The following is a 10,076-nucleotide window of genomic DNA, read 5'->3' as shown; positions in this document are numbered from 1 at the left end:
ACCCCTAATTCCCTTTACTTCTAGTTCGTTGGTCTGCGGGTGTAAATCTCGTTTTGGGGCTTTCATTGATTGATTGGTGAGAAATCCCAGCCAAACCTTCCTATGCTTTTGTTCTGAGTGAAAAATCACCAAATCGCTTCTCTCAGAGTTGTGGATGGCAGAAGCGCCTTTTTCCAAGAAAGAAGGCGGTGATGTATAGAAGGAAGGAAAGCAGGAGAGAGAAACAAAAACGATTGAATAGGAACAAAATGTTGCACCTGAGAGAAAGAGAGTGAGAAGGCAGGAGAGAAGCTGAGAGGCTGAAGTCTGTGACTTTTCTCAGTCATTTCTTGCTGCCTCATACTTCATTTGCCGTTATTATCCAATTGCTAGTGACTGCGGCGCGATTAATGACGTAAATACAGCGAATTCAGAATCACGGTTGACGGCAACGGTGGGCTGAGCGACGAAAACAACTTTTATCGTTTAATTGAGTCTTCCGGAGGAGCGGCGCAAATGTTCCAGAAATTATGGGCAAATCCCCCCATCCCGTATCTCACTTGCTGCAACATTCACCTCTCGACAATGGCGCACGCCGTGAATGCATCATTGTGGCTCGAGGTCCCAGCAATTGCAGGATTATAATGATAGTGAAATAATTCTGGTCCGTCAAAAGTTATACTTTGTTCCACTGCGGGTTACAACAGCCTTCGCTGTCCCTGCTCTCACCACTTATCCCAGTTATTCACACAGAAAATTAGGCCGGTCCTGTATTGTACCAACTTGGTGAAAGAGAAAATCTGTCTTCTTCACCCGGCGAGAACAGGCGTCGTAACAGGGAACCAAACCAAATGGTAGCCGAGCACAGATCTCAGTGAATCTGCCATCGGTGACATTAACCTCCTGATCAGGTCAATAAACACCAGACAGTTGTGTCTATCTCTCTGCCTGGTGCTGAATCCAGATATAAACGGTGGTCCGTGGGGCAATTGGTGAAAGCAGAGGGAAACCGATCTTGGAGAAATCAGTGTCGGCGACCGAGACGAGAGGGGGATCCCGAGCCACACGGGCTGGATCCAATCACTGAGCAGCTCATCGCTTCAACCACCTTCGCGCTTCCCCCTCGGATCAGTTTCCCCAAAACCGCTTCCGGTTTCTGGGTCAAATTCAATCTGATCGAGCGGATCAAAAACAAAAATCGAACTCATATTTCTCCAGTAGCGCAGTCGGCAAGATCTGGTTCCAGATCCTATTCCTGATTCTTGGAACACCAATCCCTGACTCGCCAGCACGGGATGTAAAGACAATTCTGATTGAACAGCAAAAACTGAGGGTTTCCAATAAAGTCCCGAGGACGAGATTTAATGCCGCGCTCACTGAAACCTTTGTGGGGAGACTGCGTGGAATTTCGAGGAGTCCTCAAAATATTAAGGAACCAGATTTCAGTGAACACTCGGGAATGTGCTCCCAATATTTCTCAATGACTTGGATGAAGGTTCAGAGAGTTGTATATCCAAGTTTGCAGCTGACAGTAAGATCGGAGGCACAGTTACCTGTGTGGATGGGATCAGGACGTTGCAAAGGGACAGAGACAGATTAAGTGACTCGCAAAACTGTGTTAAATGGAGTTCAATGTGGGGAAGTGTGAGGTAATTCACTTAGGATACAATCAATCGGAAAATGTTCTAAATGTCGAGATATTAGGAACAGTGGAGGAGCAAAGGGATTTGTGTGTCCATGTACACAAATCACTAAAAACTAGTGGACAATACAAAAGGTAATGGGATGTTGGCTTTATCTTAAGGGGACTGGAATACAAAGAAGAAGAAGTTATGCTTGAGTTGTATAGAGACTTGGTCAGACTGCATCTAGAGAACTGCGTTCAGTTCTGGGCACCGAGCGTCAGGAAGGGTATATTTGCCTTGGAGGGGGTGCAGAATCATTCCTGGTCTTAAATGGTTAAATAATGAGGACAGGTTGTATACACTTGGATTGTGTTTCCTTCAGTTTGAAAAGTTGATCTGATTGAGGTATTCAGAATAATAAAACGATTCGGAAGACTAGATACAGAAAAGCTATTTCCTCTGGTGGTGTGGGTGGGGCGGGGCATAAAATTAGAGCTCGGATTTTCACTGGTGAAATCAGGAAGCACTTTATTCCGTTGAACATACAGACAACAATGTAGCTTCTTACCTCATACATTCTGCAAAGCCTTACTTGATATTGCAAGTCGCACATTGAAAACGATTTTGGTATAGAAGGCCTGATAATGTCGGCTTGAAATAGATAGTGTACAACATGGACTTGGATGGACAGGGCACAATTTTCAAGTGTGCAGATGAAACGAAACTCGACAATGTGGTAAACAATTGGAAATATATTAACAGACTTCAGGACGATATTGACAGACTGATGAAATGGCCAGACACGTGCCAAATGAAATTTTACTCAAAGAGGTGTGAAGTGATACATTTTGTTCTGAAGAATGAGGAGATGCAATTTAAATAAATGGTACAATTTTAAATCGGGTGCAGGAACATAGAGATCTGGGGGTTTATGTTATCAAATTTTTGAAAGTGGTAGAAAACGATGAGAAGGCTTTAAAATCAGCAAATGTGATCCTTCGCTTTGTAACGAGAGCCATAGAGTACAAAATAAATGAAGTTATGCTAAACCTTGATAAAATACTGGTTATGCCTCAGCTGGAGCATTGTGTTCAATTATTGGCACCACATTATAGGAAGGATATCAAGGTTTTCGAGAGGGTGTAGGAGAGATTTGCAAAAAAGGTACCGGTTATGAGGGTCTTCAGTCATGTGTGGAGATTGGAGAAGCTGAGATTTTTCTCCTTAGAGCAGAGAAGGTGAAGAGGAGATTTGACAGAATATTTACAATCCAGGGACACAGACTTAAACCACCGGTGTCGGATTGATAATAATCGCATTCAAGCCCATTTTGATTGTACAAAACTTAAGTAAGGCCGCATCAAAAATTCAATACAATAAGTACACGGATGGGATTCGGACCCAGACATAAACAGCACAATGGATTAGCCGAACATTCCTGAATCCAAACAGTAGAAATAAGGTCACGTTTAATTTATGTCCTGCCCGTGCACCCAGATCGACAATATTGAAAATGTCGGGTCAACTTCTGTAAGCACAGGAATTTACGGATTTCCGTTCCATCCGACTGTTGAAAACGGTCGGGTGCAAAACAGTGACGGCGCACGGTGGACACAATCTCAACCAGCGAGTAAAACGACCGCGACAGACCTCGAACCTACAATCGTCTGATAATATCACGATTAATTCTGAAGTTGGACGCCTTATCCATTAGGCCACGCGATCCATCGTAGGCTCGTTCTCCAAATGAAGTTAAATCCTGGGCAGGGGTGGTTCAGACTCTGCTTTTATCTTTCACTTCCTTCCACTTTGTTGTTGTTGTTCATTTAGTGTTTTCTCTCTTGAAGCAAATTGCCTTACTGTTTCCGACTCATCCGGAAACTGAGAACTGAACTCCCGCTGGGTCTCCGAGAAACCTACAATCAGAATAAACAATATTCAAATATCTGAACAAAATGTTTAGCCTCCAAAGCGAATCTCTTTCGCACTCTGTCTGCAAAACAGAGAGAGGTGAAATAAAATAAAAGTCAAATCGGTTAATTAAAAATGTACTCGGAGAACAACACCGAGTGGAGATTGTGAACAGAATTTGCTATCCAAGCCCGAGGGGCCGAGTGGCCTCATCCAGTCCTGTAAAATACGAACAATCCCCAATTCTGCTGAGTGTGATTATTATTTTCTGATTCTCTTTTTTTTTGGTAAATATAAACGCGACGGGGTCCCGCACCACGGGGTAAACGGGTCCGATCCAGACCTGGCGCTCAGTGTTAATGTTAATATTGAGCACGGGATTCTATCCGTGTAACAATAAAATCGCGGGTTTCTTGCTGTATATTTGACACATCCCCGTGCTGTGTGTTTAATCAGGGCAGGAATGTTTTGCTGGTTTAGTGATATTTATTTCACAGGAAATTAGCAAACTCGTCTCGAAACATGAGTTTTCCAGTGTTTATTTCGCTGAATGGAGTTGAAGTGCAGATCAGCGATGAGCTGCTGTGACTCCGCCGCGCCGGTTTAACCGGAATTAGACGTTTCAGTGAAGTTAATGAACCGTCTCAATCCGGTTTATTTCTTTATTTATAACATTGTTTGTTTTGAGTGACAGATTGATCGAAAATTCACTGAGACTTCAGTTGTCAGTTTTCTGATCAGTTGGAATCTGAAGAAAATGAAAATAAGGAAAGAAAAACATTACAAAGGTCAAAACTCGGACTCATCCAATCACCTCGTCTCCGTCTTTGAAGGTGATTATTTCTCCCCGGAGCCCTTTTCAACATTTATCCCTTCAGCCACATCACGATCACAAATTATCTGGTCATTGTCACATCACTGTGTTTGGGATCTTGCTGTGCGCATGATGGCTGCCTCGTTTCTTACATGTCAGCAGTGACGACACCTCAAAAAGTGCTTTATTGTCTGTAAAGCGCTTTTCGACGTCCGAGGTGGTAAATTGATCTATCTAAATACAATATTTCTTCCCGCGGCCCCATGTGCCATGCACCATAACGAAATCCTGTCGACTGGCGCAAGCAGAAAACGTTTGGGGAAAAATTGGAAAAGGGCCATTTTTGGGCGTCGGTAGCGTGATGCGCTGTTTCCCCGTGCCCAATTACCCTTGTGGAGGCAGGACGCAAGATTCGGCTGGCCGAAGATTCACCTGCTATCAGCGTTCCATTCCGGGCCTTGGACGTGGAATCAATTCGCACTTTCCACCACCAGGGGAGCTCAATCCCTTAAAGGGAAGATGTTTCTTCGAAATCTCTCAAAGGTCGCTGGTACCTGTTATTTGCAGAAAATATCAATCTACTGCCTGCGCGGAGTTTGAACTGAGATCAGACATCGCACACGTAAAACACAGATGCAGGTTCCATCGTTATATTCACACGCGGATGAGTTATGTTAAAACATTGAATAAAGGTTGTCCAAAACTATATCTCACATCCTCCAATCTGCACGCCAGATCGCACCAATCTGCCGATCTGAGTTGGTACCAGGCCTTGAAAGTGCATGCAGCAAGGTTCTCTGCTGATGCTGAGAGACCTTGGTGCAAGAGGTGGACCGAAGGAGGACATCCTATATCCCCAGGGGGTAGGTGGTGGAGGGGGGGGAGGGGTTGCAAGAGGCCTCTGGACATATACTAAAAGACAGTGGGAGGCAGCGGAGGACGAAGTCAATGCCAGTCCCACAGCATCATAGACTTGGATACAGTGCAGGAAGAAGTTCAGTGCTTTGATATGAATCGTCAAGGCGAGTGAGGTCAAATCTCAAGTGGCATCTCCTACTAACTGCACAACGCAATACACCCACCATCCCCCACATACCAACAAACTCTTTCCATCAGTATTCAACTCTTGTAACCAGAGGCTTCCTCTCACCCTTACACATTTCCACTGTGGCAAACTGCCCACCCACAACTCACAGGCCACACACACTGGCAGCTATTTAACAATGAGAGGCACATCACCGAGACGCAAGTCCCGTTTTTTGCAGGAGAAGGTGGCGCACATCAGGAGGCAGCAAGTGGCAGTGGCATTTAGCTAGTCGAGCCTGTTCCACCATTCACTGAGATCATGGTGGACCTGTGACCAAACTCCATATACCCGTCTTATCCCTATATCCATTATTTTTTTTTATTCGTTCACGGGATGTGGGCGTCGCTGGCAAGGCCGGCATTTATTGCCCATCCCTAATTGCCCTCGAGAAGGTGGTGGTGAGCCGCCTTCTTGAACCGCTGCAGTCCGTGTGGTGACGGTTCTCCCACAGTGCTGTTAGGAAGGGAGTTCCAGGATTTTGACCCAGCGACAATGAAGGAACGGCGATATATTTCCAAGTCGGGATGGTGTGTGACTTGGAGGGGAACGTGCAGGTGGTGTTGTTCCCATGCGCCTGCTGCCCTTGTCCTTTTAGGTGGTAGAGGTCGCGGGTTTGGGAGGTGCTGTCGAAGAAGCCTTGGCGAGTTGCTGCAGTGCATCCTGTGGATGGTGCACACTGCAGCCACAGTGCGCCGGTGGTGAAGGGAGTGAATGTTTAGGGTGGTGGATGGGGTGCCAATCAAGCGGGCTGCTTTATCTTGGATGGTGTCGAGCTTCTTGAGTGTTGTTGGAGCTGCACTCATCCAGGCAAGTGGAGAGTATTCCATCACACTCCTGACTTGTGCCTTGTAGATGGTGGAAAGGCTTTGGGGAGTCAGGAGGTGAGTCACTCGCCGCAGAATACCCAGCCTCTGACCTGCTCTCGTAGCCACAGTATTTATATGGCTGGTCCAGTTAAGTTTCTGGTCAATGGTGACCCCCAGGATGTTGATGGTGGGGGATTCGGCGATGGTAATGCCGTTGAATGTCAAGGGGAGGTGGTTAGACTCTCTCTTGTTGGAGATTGTCATTGCCTGGCACTTATCTGGCGCGAATGTTACTTGCCACTTATCAGCCCAAGCCTGGATGTTGTCCAGGTCTTGCTGCATGCAGGCTTGGACTGCTTCATTATCTGAGGGGTTGCGAATGGAACTGAACACTGTGCAGTCATCAGCGAACATCCCCATTTCTGACCTTATGATGGAGGGAAGGTCATTGATGAAGCAGCTGAAGATGGTTGGGCCTAGGACAATACCCTTGGTTCACAGAAATCTATCAATCTCAGAATTAACATTCACAAGTGAGCTACCATCAACTACCATCTGCAGAAGAGCGTTTCAAACGTCTCCCACCCTTTGCGTATAGAAGCCGAGGTTAAATTAACGCAACACACCTGGAGAAAAGAAAATGTCTCCAGATGTTGTGCAGATTGAAGCTGAATATGAATTTATCCCAATTCACGCGGTGTCATGAATGCAGAATGAACATGCTCCTGCATTGGGCGTTAATCGAACCCACGCTTCCGTTGTGGCAGGCACGAATTCGACCAATAAAACGCCAACGCCCAAGAGGCAGGTGGCGCCATGTGTCCACTTGGAAACCTGCCTGAAAGAACAGACAATCTTACAGGCCGAAAATGAGAGTGTATGATGAGACTATTACTCTGACGTGGTTCTAGTAGCGCAATGGGTTTGCGTACGGTCTTTACATAACAGTATCAGGTTCGAGGAATGCCGAGGTTGTGACTTCGAGCCTCACCTGGAATATTTGAGTCTTCTGCTTCTGCACATTTCCACCGGATCGGAAGGTACCGCTGGTGTGTTCCATGAAGCATCTCCTTCTTCGTGTTCTCATGTGGGCACTTAGCGCTCTCCAGTCGGCCTTATTGCAATAGCAGGTGTGAGTTTATTTGTTAATAGGCGGGAGAGAGGGCGATTGGCGACAGCATGAAATGTGAAAGGAGGCGGCACGAAATTTTTAAATCTAAAGAACCGAACACACAATTCTTCCTTTGGTGAAATAGACATTCTTCTGTTTGAAGTGTCGTGTAGGAAAATGGCGATCGGGCGGGAAGATGGATTCGAGCTCGAAGATCAGCCCTGATCTTATTGAATGGCGGAGCAGGCTCGAGGGGCCGAAAGGCCGACTCCTGCTCCTATTTCACATATTCTTATGTAACAGCTGACTCGCTCCTCGTTGCTTGGCTGTTTGTTTTGCAATATCCCGCCCCGCCTATCCGCTTGATCCAGTTTGTTGCTCCCACTTTCACATTCAACTTGTTTCACTTCCTGGTCATGTTAATAAAAATGAAGATTGCAGAAGTTTCAAAGCCCGTAGGAAGATCAACGGTGGAAGGAATGAAAGCAGCGACTTTGCTTCGCCACCAATGATGAAACGCTCACTTTTCCTTTATTTTTCTTAGTTCTCTCTTGGAGTAAATTTTGGGGAAAGTGAAGCGAACTTCAGTGACTTGAAATCACCAGGGGTTCTTTCAGCACAAGATGAAATTGGCGACATCGGCATCTGAGAGGCTGAAATGATTGTTCCCGAGTTTCGGTAAGAGGCAGCACGGATTGATTTGTAGCGCTGAATGTCTCTGCATTCTCCCGCCCACGGAGATGATGCTGGAAGTGTCTGCAAGGAGAGGGTGGGGGATAAAAGTATCTAATTTATTCGAGTAAAGAAATCCGAATTTTCCAACACGACACTTCAAACAGAAGAATGTCTGTTTCCCGAAAAGAAGAATTGTGTGATCGGTTCTTTAGATTTAAAGATCTCGTGCCGCCTCCTTTTCCATTTCATGCTGTCGCGAATCGCCCCCTCTCCCGCCTATTTACAAATAAACTCACACCTGCTATTGCGATACGGCCGGCCAGAGGACCCCAAGTGCCCACCTGAAAACACGAAGAAGGAGATGCTTCATGAAACACACCAGCTCCGGTGGAAATGCTCAGAAGCAACAGGTAAAACTGCTCCAGGTGAGACTGATGGCTGTTCAAGTCTGATACTGTTATATAAGTACCGCGCGCTAACCGATTGCGCCACTAGAGGCGCCTACCACTACTATGCACAGCAAACAGTGTCATTTGCGGCCTGTGAGACTGTCTGTTCTTTCAGACAAGTTTCCAAGTGGACACATGCAGCCAACTGCCGCTCGGACATTGGTGTTTTCGTTGTCGAATTTACCTGCCGCACAGGAAGCTGGGGTTTGATTACCATCCAATGCAGGAGCATTTTCATCTGCGTTCATGACATTGCGTGAATTGGGATAAATTCATATTCAGCTTCAATCTGCACAACATCTTAAGACATTTTCCTTTCTCCACGTGCGTTGCGTTGACGAAACCTCGGCATTCTGTCCTCTGAAACAGGATCTGGAATGAAGTCAATTTTCACTGCAAGTGGGCGTACAGCCGTACTTGATTGGGATTTGAACCCGGGACCGCTCACATACACAATCAGTTAAACCGCCCGAAGCCAAAATTATACCCCTCAAACAACAGGGAACCACGAATACTAATGTACAGACAATGTATAAATCGCAGCCACGCACAGCCGACCACCCAGCCTTTCAGGCCACTTCTGTTCATCCAATCTCGTTTTCTAATCCGATGTCCAGCAATGTCAAGTTGAGCACTAACTATTTCAAGTCACCAATATTAGACTCTCTTTACCACATGCGTCTTGAATGAACGACTTGTATTATCAAGTAAAACTTTGCAGAATTTATTGCTCGAAAGCTACATTGTCAACTGTCTCGGCATCCGCAGGTTATACACTGAACCATAAGTATAATAAAATTGCTAATTTTTCACTGTGAGGGCGATGAGATATGAATATGGAGACATGAGCTCCCAATTCATCAGCATGTGTTACACTTTTGCTTTTCCCCCTGTCTCTCTCCATCTTATTTCTATCTCCCTCTCTGTCTCTCTTTGTCTTTTTATCTCGCTCACCCTGTTTCACTTTCTTTATCCCTTCCTCTCTGCCCTTTCTCTCTCCCTTCCTTTCTCTTCCCTCTATCTTTGTTTTTCTATCTCTTTGTTTCACTCTTTCTATCTATCACCCTCTTATCTCCGTCTCTTTTTCTTTTTCTGTGTCTCTGTCTCTTATGTCTATCTCTCATTCTCTCACGATCCCTCTGTCCCTCCACCTTGTCTCTCTCTTTCTCCGTCTTTTCTGTGAATTTTCCTCTCTATGCACTCTCTCTATCTCTCTTACTATTTCTCTCTCTCCCTGTCTTTCTCTCTCTGTTTTTATTTTACTTTCTCAATCTTGCCTCCGCCTCGACAATTTCCCTGTCCCTCTCTGTCTCTCTGTCTTTCTTGTCTGCTTTGTCTCTCTCCGACCACACACACACACACTCTCTCTCCGTCTTTATTCTCTCTAACTCTACTCTCTCTTTCATTCTCGCTCTGTATATCACTCTGTCTCCCTCTTGTCTTTCTCTTTCTCAGTGTCTCCCCTCTGCCCCCTCTCTGCTCTCCCTCTCACTCTCTCAGTGTCTCCCTCTACCCTCTTTTTTGTTTCTGTTGATTATTTCAGTGTTGTTTCCTCAAACTGCACAGTCTTTCTCTCTGTCTCACTCTGCCTCTCTCTCTCCTTTTTTCTCTCTGACTCT

This window comes from Heptranchias perlo, unplaced genomic scaffold (assembly GCF_035084215.1).
Source record: "Heptranchias perlo isolate sHepPer1 unplaced genomic scaffold, sHepPer1.hap1 HAP1_SCAFFOLD_44, whole genome shotgun sequence".
Taxonomy (NCBI): Eukaryota; Metazoa; Chordata; class Chondrichthyes; order Hexanchiformes; family Hexanchidae; genus Heptranchias; species Heptranchias perlo.
Note: the sequence above shows the minus strand (reverse complement) of the source record.